The 20,446-nt window shown below is 41.3% G+C and overlaps 1 long non-coding RNA gene across 1 annotated transcript; it reads left to right on the top strand.

Annotated features, from left to right (window-relative positions):
* Positions 1-2,583: 2,583 nt before the first annotated feature.
* Positions 2,584-10,597, top strand: LOC118767711. The gene is made up of 3 exons (XR_005003626.1): positions 2,584-2,715; positions 9,375-9,383; positions 10,587-10,597. It is a non-coding gene; the product is annotated as an uncharacterized LOC118767711 (long non-coding RNA).
* Positions 10,598-20,446: the final 9,849 nt, after the last annotated feature.

Genomic DNA, 20,446 nt, shown 5'->3' with positions numbered 1-20,446 from the left:
GTAATATAATAATGAAATTATTGTATACAGTGCTCAGATGCACCACAACTTGTCAGAAAGTGTGTATATAGAATATGCAGTAATGTACAGCGCCGCCCCGACTGGCCTCCATGCCGGTGGCACGTAAAAAGCACTATCCGATCGTGGCCGTTGCCAGCCTCGCCTGGCCCCTTGCCAGTGGCACGTAAAAAGTACCATCCCTCCGTGGCCGTTTGCCAGCCCCATCTGGCACCTGTGCCGGTGGCACGTAAAAAGCACCCACTACACTCACGCAGTGGTTGGCATTAGGAAGGGCATCCAGCCGTAGAAACATTGCCAGATGAGACTGGGCCTGGTGCAGCCTTCTGGCTTCCCAGACCCCAGTTGAACCGTCCAACTGATGCTAGCATGGAAAGCGGACGCTAAATGATGATGATGATGTACAAATGTCTGGAAAGTGAACAGTGTATGAGTCAGATACATGCTTGCGTGTGTATGGAGGGGAGGAAATCAGGTGTAGTGTTGGCGAATCTCAGAAAGCATGGAAGTTTTGAAGGATGCAGTGCTCCGACAACTAACTACTGATGCCGGCAGTTTGTTCCATGCTTCAGCAACTCTCAGCGTGAAAAAATGTTTCATAAAGTCATGGGAGCTGTGCTGTTTTCTGACTTTGTAAATATGTCCACGGGTGTTAGACGGGTGGAGTTTGAAAAGGTGCTCAGAGTTATTGTTTGTAAGATGGTTGATAATTTTATGGGTGTCTGCCGAGTCAGCTGCCAGACGTCGGAGTTTCAATGTGTCCATGCCCAGGGAAGTAAGGCATTCAGGATATGGCAAATGCCTGATGGAGGATATTCTTTTGAAGAGATTCATTTAATTATATCAAGCTGTTTGTAATTTGCCTGGTACTTATTTAGTCCTACTCATCTTAATACTTCAAAAAGCAAAGTTGGTTTGTATGTTAACCACTATTTTCATTAAATAAAGGTGCAGGAGTGGTTGTGTGGTAAGTAGCTTGCTTACCAACCACATGGTTCTGTGTTCAGTCCCACTATGTGTCCCCTTCGGCAAGTGTCTTCTACTATAGCCTTAGGCCGACCAAAGCCTTGTGAGTGGATTTGGTAGACGGAAACTGAAAGAAGCCCGTCGTATATATGTATACATATATATATATATATATATATATATGTATATATATGTATGTATATATATGTATGTATATATATGTATGTATATATATGTATGTATATATATGTATGTATATATATGTATGTATATATATATATGTGTATATATATGTGTGTGTGTGTATGTGTGTGTATATATATATATATCGTGATGTATATTTGCCATTTGAATATGGCTAACCCCTAAGGGTGGATGCTACTGTAGTTTGTATATATATATATATATATATATATATATATATATGTATATATATATGTGTGTGTGTTTCTGTGTCTGTGTTTGTCCCACCAACATCACTTGACAACCGAAGCTGGTGTGTTTACGTCCCTGTAACTTAGCGGTTCAGCAAAAGAGACCGATAGAATAAGTACTAGGCTTACAAAGAATAAGTCCTGGGGTCGATTTGCTCGGCTAAAGGTGGTGCTCCAGCATGGCCGCAGTCAAGTGACTGAAACAAGTGAAAGAGAGTAAAGAGAGTTATAAGTCTTTTGTGTGGCACAGAATTAAAAACCTTAGCAAAGTCCAGGTAAACAACATCCACCCAGGAGCTGCCATCAGTGATTCGGGTAATGTCCTCAAGAAATTCGATGAGTTGATTACAGCAGCTGGATTTAGGAATAAATCCAAATTGTGATGGCTGGATGAGGCTGTGAGACTTCTAGAAGTTCCAGAGGGTTTCTCTGATACAGGATTCCATCAGTTTGGTGATGCAGCTAGTAAGACTAACGGGGCGATATTTGACAGGCGATGTGCGGTCACCTTTTTTGAACAGAGGGATGACACTGGCAGTTTTCCACTGCTCTGGAATAATACCATTGTCAAGAGAGAATAGAAAAAATAGTGTAAGTTGGTTCAGAAGAAAGTACCCACCGTGTTTGAGAAGTAGGTATGTAACACCATCGAGACCAGGAAAGGCATAGTTACCTTTATTCTTAAGGTGGCGTTGTAGCATTGCTGGTGTAAATTTCATAGTAGTTATAGAGTCCGGTGTCAGAGGTGATGGAGATGGAACATTTTGATCTTCGACAGTAAAGATGCCTGCATAGCATCCAGCAATGATTTCTGCACATTCTTTGGGATTGTCAGTAATCTGGCCTGTGTGGGTATTGCAAAGGGGACCAACTGGAGAGTGAGGTCTCTGCTTTGAATGTACATACTTCCAGAACACTTTGCTGTGAGGGTTGGTTGCTATGCGCTGTTCGAATTCAAGCACTGCTTTTTTTGTCACCTGCTTGAGATGGTTGGATGATCTATTGCGCTTTTTCCTGTTGATCTCTGATTTGTGCATTTTGTATTCCTGTTCAGCATTACGGCGTTCTTTCCTGGCAAGTTGGACTGCTGCAATCTCCCAATTTGCACTATTGGGTGGTTTTTGGTGCTTGTGTGGTACCAGTGCTGCATATGCCGTCCATATTGAATTCAAGATGTTCTAAAGTATAGTGTTTACATTTCCATAAACATAAAATTCGAGCCAGTTTGAGCGTTGCAGCTCGGTACGATAAGAGTTCCAGTCTGCTTTATTCCAGTCAAAGCAGGCAGTTTGAAGATGTTTGCGGTTTTTTTTTACAATCAGTCAGAGACAAGTCAGCAATGATCATGGAATGATCAGAGTCACCTAAAGGTTCTTCAGTAGCGACACTAATGATTGTTTCAGGAGAAGCGGTAAGTAGCAGATCCAAAGTGTTGTTACCCCTTGTGGGGGAGGTAACGACTTGGGACCAATTTGAATTCAGCACTAGCTTAACGAAATCGTCTGCACTTTGCGGCCAATGGAAGGCTTCCCTGTCAATCTCCGGGAAATTGAAGTCCCCTGCAATATAAACATATATGGCTGTTTCCATGGCAGCAAGTCTGAGGATATCAAAAAGTTGTGTGTCTTGATGATAATTTGGGAGGGCAGTAAACAACTCCAAGTAGAAGTGTTGACATGGTTATGTGTACACTACCATCAGAAATTAATTAGCACCCTTGATTTGCTCTTCACTCAAGGTATGTGCTGTCACCTAGTGGCCATATCTCGAACTATTGCTTTGTTGTGAGTTCACTGTTGCGCAGAACGATGACGTAACTTTGTTTGCAGAGCAGTTTGAGAGTCTACAGCCTTATGATGTTGACATAGCAGTGCAACAACAACTTGGAGTGCGGATGCAGACAAATCTTCCTTTGTTTAATAGATATAGGTAGCGCCTCGCAAGGACCGAAATCACCATACTAAGTTTTCTCATCGCGTAAGACGTTTTGAACAGCTCATAGGTTAATTAATTTAACCTATTTAATGTAGAAAATTGAGAAGTGCTAATTAATTTCTGACGCAAGTGTATATTGCAGAAAAATACTTCCTGTTGAGATTGGTCCAAATCATCACAAGAAATTGCCGATAGGTTTGAACGAACGTTTTGGTCACTTGTCATTGTCACCATGAGGCCCAATGTTCAAAGACCATGCTTCACCACCTTATCCCATGTCTTCCTAGATCTATTTCTTCCACAGATTCCTTTCACAGTTAGAGTTCAGCACAATTTTACACAGCTGCCCTCGTCCATATGCATTATATGCCCATACCAGCACAGTCATCTCTCTTGCACACCACATTTGATGCCTCTTATATCCAGCTTTTCTTTCAAGACACTTACACCCTGTCGTACATGCACACTGATATTGCACATCTAGTGAAGCATACTAGCTTCATTTTTTTCAAGTATATCTATGTCCTTGGTGGTCAACGCTCATGTTTAATTACTGTGTAGCATGGCTGTTTGCACACAGGCATCATACAGTCTGCTTTTCACTCTGAGGGAGCAGCCCTTTGTTATCAACAGAGAGCCTTTGTTACCAACTTCAGGAAACACAAGATACCAGAACAGAAACAAGGGAGACTGGAGCCTCAAGCTGATAGAAAAGCTTGCTTAAGAGAACAGGGGTTTACAAAACAACTTCAAAGTAATGCAGCCAGAAATGTTTCCTCCAGAGAACAGGAAACATCAGAACGATGACAAGTTGGTTTAGAATTTAGACCTTTTTTTCGTGAAGACTGGAAACTAGCAAGTTTTAGCTACAATTCGACTCCTGGGCATTACAAGAGATGTATGTGAGTACAGTACAGACCAGGGCAAAAGTTGGGTGACTGCTAGTGAGACTTAACCCTTTAGCATTTAAACCGGCCATATCCGGCCAAAATATTTAACCTGTTTTACATTGAAACTGACCAGATCTCACCTCTCACCTCAGCCCTACCATGTCATTCTACAACTGAAAAATCACATCACTGCAATCTCTAAACTACAAGATAATGCAGGATTAATTCAAACCATTTTAAATAAACAAATATCACATTTGATAGAATAATCTGAACACTAAAGGGTTAAAATACAGAGGATGTTGATTTAAAGGGGAGATAATTCAGTTGGATGAACATCGGCAGGTATTTCTGCATAACATACATCAACATCAAATTAAAAATCAAATGGATATTGTAGTTGTGATACCCGTGCCGGTGGCACATTGGGCCTCACAGAGGAAATGACGAAAAACTGAGATATTCTGTGACTGCGAAGACCCGACAAATGAAGTGAGTCCATGGCTCACAAGACAGCCTGCTGTGCTAACCTTGGATCGTAGAGTGACCTGCTGTGCTTGAGGAGACCTATTGAGTCAAGTACGTCAATATCATCAAAATAAAAATCAAATGGCATATTTTCGGTTTGAACGGCAGTTTTTAACATAATTTCTAGGTAACTAAAAAATTTTAAACTTCGTATACTGGTAGAATGTGTTTATAAAACATTATTTTCTCTTGGCTTTATTGAAAAAATTCTATAGTTTGTAAGATATTTGTTGTTTTTTTCTTCAATTTCTACAATTTCAACCAATCACTGATGTTTGTTGAGGTAAAAAACATTTTGTGCTGTATGAATATGTCCCTCGTTTAAGAAACAGATTGGGTTTATTTACATTTGTGAAGAAAAATAAAAAAACCTTCACCCCCACCCCTAACCCAAACCCTAACCCTAAAATAGATTGAAATGCAATAGATCGATACTAGGGTCATAATTGTGGGTGATAATTTCATACGACACCGCTAGAAAAAACTGCCATTCAAACCGAAAAGATCTGTCATACAACCATTCTCCCAATTTCTCAACTATGCTGAGATCACGCAGTTTGTGACATATCATTTCATGACCAACTTTGTCGAAAGCCTTTGCAAAGTCGAGATATATCGCATCCACATTCGAGTGGTTGAGGAGCTGTTTCAACACCCAGTCATAATGTTGTAAGAGTTGTGTTAGGCAGCTTCTTACAGGTCAGAAACCATGTTGGGTGTCAGTCAGCAAGTAATTTTCCTTAACAAAGGTGATTAGTTTTCTTCTAACTATCTGCTCCATGACTTTGCTGATGTGTGATGTCAGAGAGATAGATCTCAGATCCTAAAGTCTCCAGTTTCAGGACATATCATTAGCCACAAATAGCCACTGACCTTATTAATAATTCTATGTGTGACTATGTGGACCAGATCACTTGCATTTGTGTGATGTGTGTGTGCATTTGTATGAGCAAGTGTTGTGTGCCAGACCATGTATGTATGGGGGGATTTGTACATCCATGTTTACTTAGGTTATACCTAATATTTTTTCACTGTATTATGTACTAGCAGTATCGCCCGGCGTTGCTCGGGTTTGTAAGGGAAATAACTATATAAGCATTTTTAGAGAGTTACTTCCCTTATAGATGCCAATTCGGGCTTTCTTAGCCATTTCTGTTTTGGTGTCTTCAAGCCATGAAGTCGTTGTTCTAAAAGAACGCTGGTCTCCTTGACAACGCTTTACGACGTTGATTTCCTTACACTCCCTTCCCCACAGCTTCATGAGGGAAGGAAGAAGGGGGAGAAGCAAACAGGTGCAGGTGTGACCATGGACGCCAACTCCGCCGCCATCGACACACGAAAAATTGTGCATTAAAATGGAATAAAAAAATGATGTTAAATTATTTTTAAAATCGTAGACTCATCGTAGACGCGCGCTAATACTCAGACGGGCTCGATATGAATTATAACTATAAGATACCCGAATTTGGTTAAACTGCACCGCAAAATGTGGGAGTAGTTAGGAATCTAAATCGAAGGGGACAGACACTCACACAACTACAGTTTTATATATATAGATTTGTTTCTTTTTGTATCTGATCTTTGTTATGGGTCTTCTATAAAAATGAAGCTGTGTCATTTACAATATCATTTCTATAAATTGGTTTTATTTGGGTTTTATGCTTGGAAGGAGGACAACAGAAGCAGTGTTCATTGTAAGGAGATTGCAAGAGAAATACCAAGATAAGGAGGAGTTGTACATGTGCTTTATTGATCTGGAGAAGGCATTTGATAGGGTTCCAAGGAAGGTGATTGAGTGGGCATTGAGGAAGAGAGGTGTACTTGAGGTAATAGTGAGGGCAGTGATGAGTTTGTATGAGGGGGTAAAGACAAGAGTTAGAATTGGATCAGAGCTGTCGGAGGAGTTTGCAATGAAAGTTGGTGTGCATTAGGGATCTGTGTTGTCACCATTGTTGTTTGTAACAGTGGTTGATGTGGTGATGGGGAGTGCAAGAGAGGGATTAGTAATGGAGATACTGTATGCAGATGATCTTATTCTGAAGTGTGAGATGATGGAGGGATTGCGGGAGAAGTTTATTATTTGAATCATTTACTTATTTTTAACCCTTTAGTGTTCGCATTATTCTGCCAAAATTAATCCTTTTTTTATCCACATTGTTTTGAACTATAATCATGCATTATCTTGTAACTATGAGAATTTGATGAGGTAGCTGTTAATTTTTAAAAAGGTTTTGTAGGGTTGGTGTGAAAGACCAGATCTGGCCAGTTTGAACATAAAACAGGCAGAATATTTTTGGCCAGATATGGCCAGTTTAAATGCATTATCTTGTAACTATGAGAATTTGATGAGGCAGATGTTAATTTTTAAAACGGTATTGTAGGGTTGGTGTGAGAGACCAGATCTGGTCAGTTTGAACATAAAACAGGCAGAATACTTTTGGCCGGATATGGCCAGTTTAAATGCATTATCTTGTAACTATGAGAATTTGATGAGGCAGATGTTAAGTTTTAAAACGATATTGTAGGGTTGGTGTGAAAGACCAGATCTGGCCAGTTTGAACATAAAACAGGCAGAATACTTTTGGCCGGATATGGCCAGTTTAAATGCATTATCTTGTAACTATGAGAATTTGATGAGGCAGATGTTAAGTTTTAAAACGATATTGTAGGGTTGGTGTGAAAGACCAGATCTGGCCAGTTTGAACATAAAACAAGCAGAATACTTTTGGCCGGATATGGCCGGTCTAAATGCTAAAGGGTTAAATATGTTTATCATATGTAATTAAATGTCTTAAAAATGATAATGAAATATAATTAAAAACCATTACTGTTTAACATCTACTTTTCCATGCTTGCATACATCAGACAGAATTTCTACAGCCAGGTGCCCTACCTGTTGCCAACCTTCATCTCTTTCTAAGCAAGGTAATAAACACCAGTGGACTTATTTACAAAGTCAGAAAACAGCACAGCTCCCATGACTTTGGGAAACATTTTTTCATGCTGAGAGTTGCTGAAGCATGGAACAAACTGCCGGCATTGGTTATTAGTTGTCGGAGCACTGCATCCTTCGAAACTTCCATGCTTCCTGAGATTCGCCAACACTACACCTGATTTTCTCCCCTCCATACACATGCAAGCATGTATCTGACAACCAAGAGAATACCCTCCATCAGGCATTTGCCATATTATGAACGCCTTACTTCCCTGGGCATGGACACATTGAAACTCCGACGTCTGGCAGCTGACTTGGCAGACACCCATAAAATTATCAACCATCTTACAAACAATAACTCTGAGCACCTTTTCAAACTCCACCCGTCTAACACCCGTGGACATATTTACAAAGTCAGAAAACAGCACAGCTCCCATGACTTTGGGAAACATTTTTTCACGCTGAGAGTTGCTGAACCATGGAATAAACTGCCGGCATCAGTTGTTAGTTGTCGGAGCACTGCATCCTTCAAAACTTCCATGCTTTCTGAGATTCGCCAACGCTACACCTGATTTTCTCCCCTCCATACACATGCAAGCATGTATCTGACTCATACATTGTTCGCTTTCCAGACATTTGTACATTACTGCATATGCTTTATATGCACTTTCTGACAAGTTGTGGTGCACCTGAGCACTGTATACAATAATTTAATTATTATTATTATTATTATTATTATTATTATTATTATTATTATTATATCCATAGAGATATGTATGAAGGTGGGCTGAAAAGTTCACAGGCTGACTATGAAGGAGTACTGCTAGAGCTGTGAAATCTTGCAAGCATTAATTTCAACTCTTCTTACCAGATGAACTGACATCTGAGTATTTGAAGAAGACTTGAAAATTAACTAGTAGCGAATTGTTTTGAAAATGGACAAAATTTGGCATTGTGTTGTTATCAAGTACCTGCCAAAATGTTGTAGCTTCAAAGGGCATCCATGCTGACATCATTAATATGTCAGGTGATAATGCACCAGTTTTATCAGTTGTGTAAAAGTGAGCAGCTGAAATTAGGAGGCAAAGGCAGAGCAGTTAGCATTGTTTTTGACTGTGTCCCACATATGATGGCGGGGGGGGGAGGTGTCTCCAGTAGAGGAGATGTCATGCCACACCACAATTTTGAACAGGATACTACGCTCAATTCAAACCCTGGTTGGAGAGGTTTGCTGCTGGAAGGCCATATATGTGGAAGCAGGCTTTTTCTCTTTGCTATTGTTCTGGAGAGAATCAGAAGTGGTCGTTGGAGAATCTCTATGACTTCACCAACCCAAATTTCTGGCCTCCTAATTCCACTAATTGCAATCTATATGTAGGGTGTGGTCAAGAACAACACCAGCCATTCTGCCAACAACACCAATGCTGAGCAGGTAGCCAAGATCAAGGAAGTGTTTGAAGATCTTCCCAGGAATGCAGTGAGGAACAAATGCACAACGTTCTGGAGCTGTCCTCAGACTGTTGAGTGCATCTACTTAGAGTGAACACTTATTTTCCAGCCGTAATCTTGTTGATACTTTTCGATTTAAAAAAAAAATTCTATTTTTGGATGGAATATTGTGTTTCCTTTTCCTTTTAAGCAAAGTATCAGTGAAAGTGCATGGCTTAGTGGTTAAGGGTACTCATTTTAGAATAACAAGCTCATTAGTTAGATTCCTGGGAGTGAGTTCTGTCTTTGAGCAGGACACTGTATATCTATTTCTTTACTACCCACAAGGGGCTAAACATAGAGGGGACAAACAAGGACAGACAAAGGGATTAAGTCGATTACATCGACTCCAGTGTGTAACTGGTACTTAATTTATCGACCCCAAAAGGATGAAAGGCAAAGTCGAACTCGGCAGAATTTGAACTCAGAACGTAACGGCAGACGAAATACGGCTACACATTTCGCCCGGTGTGCTACCGTTTCTGCCAGCTCGCCGCCTTGACACTGTATATCACATTGCTCCAGGTCACTCAGCTTGCAAAAATAGTGGTACCTGTCTTTCAAATGGCCAACCTTGTCACATTCTGTGTGACACTAGATCTCTTGCAGAAGTACTTTAAGGCTATGTATATATATTTATTTAGACACTTACCCAAAATGCAGTGGAGTGGGACTGAACCTGAAACCACATGGTTACAAAGCAAGCTTCTCAGCCATACAGCTATACCTATACCTGTATGATTGTTTTGGTCATCAATATATATTATAGCCACTCCAGCTGGAATAGATATTCTGAAACTAACATTTACTCTTTTACATGTTTCAGTCATTTGACTGCGGCCATGCTGGAGCACCGCCTTTAATCGAGCAACTCGACCCCAGGACTTATTCTTTTGTAAGCCCAGTACTTATTCTATCGGTCTATTTTGCCGAACCGCTAAGTAACGGTAACGTAAACACACCAGCATCAGTTGTCAAGCAATGCTAGGGGGACAAACACAGACACACAAGCACACACACCCACATATATATATATGACGGGCTTCTTTCTGTTTCCGTCTACCAAATCCACTCACAAGGCTTTGGTCGGCCCGAGGCTATAGTAGAAGACACTTGCCCAAGGTGCCACGCAGTGGGACTGAACCTGGAACCATGTAGTTGGTAAACAAGCTACTTACCACACAGCCACTTCTGCACCTATACCAGTTTTCATCAGTGATTTTCATTAAAAATGCATTTTAATTAACATTTCTGATTGTCATCAAACATAAGTTGATTTTTCTTTTCAGTTTTACTTTTAAAGTTTACAGTTTACTTTTCTGCATTGTAGGTCTTCTTACACGATTTCAAGGTGTGCCAACTATAGTTATTTTCAGGAAGTCACAATTAAAGTAGATATTTTATTTGAAGTCATTTTTAAGATATATTTTGTAGTTTTTCCATGTCTCACTTACCACCAGATAATTGATATCACAACTTACCTTTTTTTTGGTTCACTTATTTATCCTACTTCAGATATGCATTCACACTGAAATACAGGTGAGACGAGGTTTTTATTTATTTTCTTGCTGTTGTTGCAGTCACAACAATTCTTTTTTTCTTACTTTTTTTTTTTTGTTGTTGTGATTTGTTAAAGGTAATCATGCAAAGAAAACCTGTGTCAGAAATTTAGAATAAAATCTCGCAGGTGATGACACGGAGAAATTTAAGAATTTCATAGACTGAGAAGTAACAATTGTGTACAGGTATAAGTGTGGGGCTGGGAGGGAGTCTTTTCAGTGAAGATACGTCGCTTAGAGATTGGGAGTACTCAGTAGACAATCACAATGTCTTGACTTGGATTCCTGGCAGTAAGTTGTGCCCTTGAACAAGACACTGTACGTCACGTTACTCCAGCCTATTCAGCTGCTTAAAATGTGTAGTACAGGTGTACGATGCTTTATCCAGAGATCTAAAGTCCTAAAAGCCCCCCAAACCAAACTTCTTTTGTGGAGGGTGAAGCATTGTTATTCGAATTGGTACAGCCATGAAACGATCGTAGTGTTTTACTCTTTATCTTTTATTAAACTTTTAATACTTTTGATATATATTAAAAAAATAAATAATAAATAAATAAATAAATAAAATAATATATAAATATAAAAATATACATACATACATATATATATATATTTGTATATATATATATAAAATTTATAAGTTTAAATTATTTAAATAATTTTTTATTTTTAACTTTTATATTTTTTAATTAATTTTATGTATTGGCTTATGTTTTTCACTGTTTGATTTGCCTAATAGTGGTTTTATCTCTAATTTAATATAATATATATATATATATATATATATATATATATATATATATATATACATATATACATACATATATATATATATCTATATATATATATATACATATATACATACATATATATATATATATCTATATATATAAATCAAATGGAAATTGTAGTTGTGATACTCGTACCGGTGGCACGTAAAAAGCACCATCCGAATGTGGCCGATGCCAGCGCCACCTGACTGGCATCTGTGTCGGTGATACGTAAAAAGCACCAACCGATCATTGCCGTTTGCCAGCCTCTTCTGGCCCCCATGCTGGTAGCACGTAAAAAGCACCCACTACACTCACGGAGCGGTTGGCATTAGGAAGAGCATCCATCTGTAGAAACACTGCCAGATCAGACTGGAGCCTGGCACTGCCTCCTGGCTTCCCAGACCCCGGTCGAACCATCCAACCCATGCTAGCATGGAAAGTGGACGTTAAACAATGATGATGATGATGATGATGATATATATATATATATATATATATAAATAAATGGAGTTAAACGCAGATGTTATTCAAATTCTTTTACTTTCGACATATGTTTCGATGACAACATTGGTTTTATTCCAAGGGAATAAAAGGTGCAAAATAATGCAATCTTCTCAGCAGGAAAGAAAGAGAATCCATCTCAACAACAAGACATTATAATAATTTTGATGACTGCATAAACAGAATGCTATTAAGTATTTTAAAAAAGTAACCATTAGTAGATCTGACGTCAAAGGTAGACCATATAAAGAGAAGGGGTAAAGAAATAATAAGTAGAGAACAAATAAAGGAGAAATATAGAGGGATATATCGGTTGAAAATACTATACAAATTACTGCACATCAACCTGGAGTTTCTACCTTTGAATAGGTCACTACATCCTTGTTACTTGTGTGAATTTTGCTACCCTGGTAACTGTTTATTGAAGTTTCAATGTTAACTGTAAACAAAGGATAATTCATTCATCCATTTACATACACACACATATATATATTGATTTATTCTATTACTAGCTCTATGTGGTAGTGCATGCATATACAACTGCGTGCGTGCACACATACACGCGAGTACTGTCCAAATCTCTGACCAATCACATACAGCTAGCTGGCATTCAATTTGCGTATCAAGTTTCAGGCATTTTGATTGGGTTTTGGATAGAAAATTCACAAAAAAGTCACTTCTATTGATTTTTTAATGGCTTTGCGGGGTGACTGGGGAAATCTAAAGATGTGCACGACCACCCTTGGACGGTTTTGAATGACCATAGAAAGTGCGAGCCCTCTAACTGAAAAATTGTGGATTTTTATAAAGGACACACAGACACACACATACAGACATTTTGCCGTTTATATATATAGAGATGCATTTCAGTAACCAGTTCTGATTGTCCTCAAATAAAAGCTGACAATTTTTTTTTCCAGTTTTACATTCAAAATTTACTATTTATTTTACTGCATTGTCCATCTTTGATATTTTTTTCTGTCTTTTGCTGACAAATTGTAGTTGAAGAAGGCGTAAAGTTATTTTTATTATTGACATGTAAGGAAACTGTATTTCACTATGCAACTATGATATACAATAAAATAGTGGTTCCCAAACTTTTATGGGCTGTCGCCCCCTTGACACCCAGCTCACATTCCTAACGCCATCACAAATATAGACCTCCTTCTGAGGTCTATATTTGTATTTCACAAATAAAGGTTTACTTAATGAACCCATTATTTTGTTGTTTTTACAGGAACTGCTACCTTCTTATCGCCCCACTTTTCTTCGACACCCCCTTGGAAATTCCCACTGCTCCTAGGGATGCAATACCACCCAATTTGGGAACCACAGCTATAAATTATATTAAACACTTTTTTATAAGAAAACACTGTGTTCTACTGTGTTAGCAGTGCTATTACATCATTTGTTCAGGTTGTTTCTAGCGGCGAGCTGGCAGAAACGTTAAACACTGGGTAAAATGCTTAGCAGTATTTCATCTGCTGTTACGTTCTGAGTTCAAATTCTGCCGAAGTCGAATTCGCCTTTCACCTTTTCGGGGTCGATAATTGAAGTACCAGTTACGCACTGGGGTCGATGTAATCGACTTAATCTCTTTGTCTGTCCTTGTTTGTCCCCTCTGTGTTTAGCCCCTTGCGGGCAATAAGGAAATAAAGTTGTCTCTACTGATTTTCTACAGAAATTATAGCCCGCATTAATTTTGCTACAACGGATACGAAACGTTGTGACAAACTCAGTGCTGGCCATAATTTGTATTGAAAATCTGTATAGATAGCCTTAAAAAGCAATGTTATTTTTAACCCTTTACCATTAAAACTCTGGCCTCAATATTCTGGCCTAAATATTCAACGAACTTTATGTTAAAACTGGCAAGATCCGGACTCTCTTTTACTCTTTTACTTGTTTCAGTCATTTGACTGCGGCCATGCTGGAGCACCACCTTTTAGTACTTATTCTATCGGTCTCTTTTTGCCGAACCGCTAAGTGACGGGGACCTAAATACACCAGCATCGGTTGTCAAGCAATGCTAGGGGGACAAACACAGACACACAAACACACGCATACATATATATATACATATATACGACAGGCTTCTTTCAGTTTCCGTCTACCAAATCCACTCACAAGGCATTGGTCGGCCCGGGGCTATAGCAGAAGACACTTGCCCAAGATGCCACGCAGTGGTACTGAACCAGCAACCGTGTGGTTGGTTAGCAAGCTACTTACCACACAGCCACTCCTGCGCCTCTGACACTTATGCAACAATATCTTTTTAAAACTAAACAACCATGTCATGTAAATATCTTAGTTACAAGGTAGTCTTTTAGTCTTTTAGTCTTTACTTGTTTCAGTCATGTGACTGTGGCCATGCTGGAGCACCGCCTTTAGTCGAGCAAATCGACCCCAGGACTTATTCTTTATAAGCCTAGTACTTATTTTATTGGTCTCTTTTGCCGAACCGCTAAGTTACGGGGATGTAAACACACCAGCATCGGTTGTCAAGCGATGTTGGGGGCCAAACATACACACACACACACACACACACACACACATATACGATGGGCTTCTTTTAGTTTCCGTCTACCAAATCCACTTACAAGGCTTTGGTCGGCCCGAGACTATAGTAGAAGACAATTTCCCAAGGTACCACGCAGTTCTGGGTTCAGTCCCACTGTGTGGCACCTTGGGCAAGTGTCTTCGACTATAGCCTTGGGCCAACCAAAGTCTTGTGAGTGGATTTAGTAGACGGAAACTGAAAGAAGCCTGTCGTATATATATATATATATATATATACGCAGGAGTGGATGTGTGGTAAGTAGCTTCTTTACCAACCACATGGTTCTGGGTTCAGTCCACTGTGTGGCACCTTGGGCAAGTGTCTTCGACTATAGCCTTGGGCCAACCAAAGTCTTGTGAGTGGATTTAGTAGACGGAAACTGAAAGAAGCCTGTCGTATATATATATATATATATATATACGCAGGAGTGGATGTGTGGTAAGTAGCTTCTTTACCAACCACATGGTTCTGGGTTCAGTCCCACTGTGTGGCACCTTGGGCAAGTGTCTTCTACTATAGCCTCGAGCCAACCAAAGTCTTGTGAGTGGATTTGGTAGACGGAAACTGAAAGAAGCCCGTCATATATATATATATATATATATATATATATATATATATATATGTATGTATATATATATGTGTGTGTGCGTGTATGCTTGTGTGTCTGTGTTTGTCCCTCTACCATTGCTTGACAACTGATGCTGGTGTGTTTATGTCCCCCGTCACTTAGCGGTTCGGCAAAAGAGACCGATGGAATAAGTACTGGGCTTACAAAGAATAAGTCCCAGGGTCGAGTTGCTCGATTAAAAAAAAAAAAAGGCGGTGCTCCAGCATGGCCGCAGTCAAGTGTACTGAAACAAGTAAAGAGTAAAGAGTATATACATACATATTTAAACACATATAAAAAAAAAACAATAAGCTTCCACACAGTTTCCATCTACAAAATACACTCACAAGGCATGAGCTGGTCATGGCTATATTAGAAGATGTGTGGAAGCACAATGGCCCAGTGGTTAGGGCAGCGGACTCGTGGTCATAGGATTGCGGTTTCGATTCCCAGACCGGGCGTTGTGACCGTCTATTGAGCGAAAACACCTAATGCTCCACGAGGCTCTGGCAGGGGATGGTGGTGATCCCTGCTGTACTCTTTCACCACGACTTTCTCTCACTCTTACTTTCTGTTTCTGTTGTACCTGTATTTCAAAGGGCCGGCCTTGTCACTCTCTGTGTCACGCTGAATATCCCCGAGAACTATGTTAAGGGTACACGTGTCTGTGGAGTGCTCAGCCACTTACACGTTAATTTCACGAGCAGGCTGTTCCGTTGATTCGGATCAACCGGAACCCTCGTCGTCGTAACCGACGGAGTGCTTCCATCCAGTGATTTCATTAATGTTACAATATATTACAGAGTCAAGATAATTTTATTGAGACATGGAAGGTGGAACGGTGGAAGTAACTTACATCGTGGAGGTGGCTGTTGCTTATTGTCCTTCTAAAACAGAAAGAAAAGAAGGTGAGAAAAGGAAAATTAACACAACATGGTGACTGATGCTTTTATTACTTTCATCATATTATTGTCACCTTTATATGTATGTATACTCTTTTACTCTTTTACTTGTTTCAGTCATTTGACTGCGGCCATGCTGGAGCACCGCTTTTAGTCGAGCAAATCGACCATAGGACTTATTCTTTGTAAGCCCAGTACTTATTCTATCGGTCGTCATAACCGACGGAGTGCTTCAAGAAAAAAAAATTAGATGTATGTTCAAAATGCAGTGTAGAGGGACCGAACATGAGACCATGTTGCAAAGCAAGCTGCTTAACCACACGGCTACACCTGTGCCTGTATGATAAGTTTGGTCAATAAAACATATTATATCCATTCTATTTGGAATTAATATTTTGAAAGTAATATTACATCAACATCAAAAAATCAAATGGAAATTGTAGTTGTGATACCCGTGTCGGTGGCATGTAAAAAGCACCATCCGAACGTGGCCGATGCCAGCACCGCCTTGACTGGCTTCCGTGCCAATGGCATGTGATCACATTTCCAGTGGTGAGCCGGTGGCATGTAAAAAGCACCATCCGAACGTGGCCGATGCCAGCGCCGCCTTGACTGGCTTCCGTGCCAATGGCATGTAAAAAACACCAACCGTTCACGGCCATTTCCAGCCTCCCCTGGCACCTGAGCCGGTGGCATGTAAAAAGCACCATCCGAACGTGGCCGATGCCAGCGCCGCCTTGACTGGCTTCCGTGCCAATGGCATGTAAAAAACACCAACCGTTCACGGCCATTTCCAGCCTCCCCTGGCACCTGAGCCGGTGGCATGTAAAAAGCACCATCCGAACGTGGCCGATGCCAGCGCCGCCTTGACTGGCTTCCGTGCCAATGGCATGTATAAAACACCAACCGTTCACGGCCATTTCCAGCCTCCCCTGGCACCTGAGCCAGTGGCATGTAAAAAGCACCATCCGAACCGAAGTGCCTTGACGATGCCAGGCGCCTGACTGGCTTCCGTGCCAATGGCATGTAAAAAACACCAACTGATCATGGCCATTTCCAGTCTCCCCTGGCACCTGAGCCGGTGGCATGTAAAAAGCACCTACTACACTCACAGAGTGGTTGACATTAGGAAGGGCATCCACCCGTATATATATATATACACACACACATACATATATAAGCACACATATATTTATATACATACATAGACATATGCACATCATCATTTAATATCTGTTTTCAGAGTATCCTTTCTTACACTTGCCCCCTGTTCTTTGGGGGTCAAACTATTTGGTCTCACCAACCCCAGTGGTGACCTCCACCCCTTAGCAATTGGTTTTACTCTGCAATGGCTAACAGCAAAAGTGCATCTGTCCTCGGTTTACACTCACAGAGTGGTTGGCGTTAGGAAGGGCATCCAGCTGTAGAAACACTGCCAGATCAGACTGGAGCCTGGTGCAGCCTCCTGGCTTCCCAGACCCTGGTCGAACTGTCCAACCCATGCTAGCATGAAAACGGACATTAAACGATGATGATGATTAACTAAGTTTCATTTGTGATTTTATTAACAATAAAATATGAACACATTAAGTATATCATTTGTGTCACTGTGTATGCATCCATGTATGTGTTTTCTATATGTTTATATATGTTTGTATATGCATAGGTGCAGGAGTGGCTGTGTGGTAAGTAGCTTGCTTACCAACCACATGGTTCCGCGTTCAGTCCCACTGCGTGACATCTTGGGCAAGTGTCTTCTGCTATAGCCTCGGGACAACCAAAGCCTTGTGAGTGGATTTGGTAGACGGAAACTGAAAGAAGCCCGTCGTATATATATCATCATCATCATCATCATCATTTAGCGTCCGTTTTCCATGCTAGCATGGGTTGGACGGTTCTACTGGGGTCTGTGAAGCCAGAAGGCTTCATCAGGCCCAGTCAAATCTGGCAGTGTTTCTACGGCTGGATGCCCTTCCTAACGCCAACCACTCCGTGAGTGTAGTGGGTGCTTTTTACGTGCCACCCGCACTGGTGCCAGACAGAGCTGGCAAACGGCCACGAACGGATGGTGCTTTTATGTGCCACCGGCACGAGGGCCAGGCGAGGCTGGCAACGGACACGAAACGGGGCGGTGCTGGCAACGGTCGCGAAACGGAAAGTTCTCTTACATGCCACCGGCACTGGTAACACATCTGCAATTTCCATTGATCGATTCCATTGATCGATTTCGATTCTGATCCTCACTTGCCTCAATGGGTCTTCACAAGCAGAGTTTCGACATGCCACAGGCACTGGTAGCACATCCGCAATTTCCATTGATCGATTTCGATTATGATCCTCACTTGCCTCAACACGTCTTCACAAGTAGAGTTTTGTGTCCCAAGAAGGGAAGGTATGCATACGTAGGCTGGCTCCATCCCATGTAGAAGGCCACGGGTTGTGGACTCACTTGTCCTGCCGGGTCTTCTCGCGCACAGCACACTTCCAGAGGTCTCGGTCTCTAGTCATTTCCTCAGTGAGACCTAAAGTTCGAAGGTCGTGCTTCACCACCTCGTCCCAGGTTTTCCTGGGTCTGCCTCTTCCACAGGTTCCCTCAACCGCTAGGGTGTGGCACTTTTTCACACAACTATCTTCATCCATTCTCGCCACATGACCATACCAGCGCAAACGTCTCTCTTGCACACCACAACTGATGCTTCTTAGGTCCAGCTTTTCTCTCAAGGTACTTACACTCTGCCGAGTGTGGAGTACCGGCATTACACATCCACCGGAGCATACTGGCTTCATTTCTAGCGAGCTTACGCATATCCTCAGCAGTCACGGCCCATGTTTCACTGCCATGTAGCATGGCTGTTCGTACACACGCATCATACAGTCTGCCTTTCACTCTGTGCGAGAGGCCTTTTGTCACCAGCAGAGGTAAGAGCTCTCTGAACTTTGCCCAAGCTATTCTTACTCTAGCAGTTACACTTTCAGCACACCCACCCCCGCTGCTGACTTGGTCACCTAGGTAACGGAAACTATCAACTATTTCTAGTTTTTCTCCCTGGAAAGTGACGGAAGTTGGTCTCAGAGCATTTTCAGTGTTTATTGTTCCTGAGCATCTGCCACATACAAAAACCATCTTCCTAGTTAGCCTTCCTTTGACATTGCTGCATCTCTTATGTGTCCATAGCTTACACTTGGTGCATCTTATAGAGTTTCTACCTACACCTTTTCTACAGATCGAGCAGGGCCATCTACCTGAAGGTGTTTGTGATTTGTCTACCTTCCTACTGATTACGACTTTGGTTTTAGCTAGATTGACTCTGAGGCCCTTCGATTCTAATCCTTGTTTCCACACCTGAAACTTCTCCTCCAGTTCTGATAGCGACTCAGCAATTAGAGCAAGGTCATCAGCATAGAGGAGCTCCCAAGGGCATCCTGTCTTGAATTCCTCCGTTATTGCCTGGAGGACTATGATAAATAGGAGGGGGCTGAGTACTGAGCCTTGGTGGACCCCTACCTCTACCCGGAATTCTTCACTGTACTCATTTCCAACCCTCACCCTACTAGCGGCGTCCCTATACATGGCCCGCACAGCTCTCACTAACCATTCATCTATCCCTAGTTTTCTCATGCCCACCAGATAAGGGATCGGGGGACCCTGTCGAAGGCTTCTCCATGTCAACAAAAGCCAGGTACAGGGGCTTATCTTTGGCTAGGTATTTTCCTGCAGCTGCCTTACCAGGAATATAGCATCAGTAGTACTTTTCCCTGGCACAAACCCAAACTGCATCTCATCTAAACTAACTCTCTCTCTAATTAGTTGGGCTATGACCCTCTCCGTAACCTTCATCACCTGTCCAACAGCTTGATACCTCTGTAGTTATTTGTATCTAGGGCATCACCTTTACCTTTGTAGCAGTTGACTATTATACTGCTACACCAGTCATTGGGTATGACCCCTTTGTGTATCACCTGATTAACTATATGGGTGACTAGGCTATAGCCGACACTACCAGACATTTTGAGCATCTCTGCAGTGATTCCTGATGGGCCTGGGGCTTTCCCTGTCTTCATGCTTCTAATTGCCTTAGCTACCACAGAACTATCAACTCGGATATATATATATATATATATATATATATATATGTGTGTGTGTGTGTGTGTGTGTGTGTTTGTTTGTGTGTCTGTGTTTGTCCCCCTAGCATTGCTTGACAACCGATGCTTTTATGTCCCCTGTCACTTAGCGGTTCGGCAAAAGAGACCGATAGAATAAGTACTGGGCTCACAAAGAATAAGTCCCGGGGTCGAGTTGCTCGACTAAAGGCGGTGCTCCAGCATGGCCGCAGTCAAATGACTGAAACA

This window comes from Octopus sinensis, linkage group LG24 (genome assembly GCF_006345805.1).
Source record: "Octopus sinensis linkage group LG24, ASM634580v1, whole genome shotgun sequence".
Taxonomy (NCBI): Eukaryota; Metazoa; Mollusca; class Cephalopoda; order Octopoda; family Octopodidae; genus Octopus; species Octopus sinensis.
This window is presented reverse-complemented; position numbering and strand designations above follow the sequence as displayed.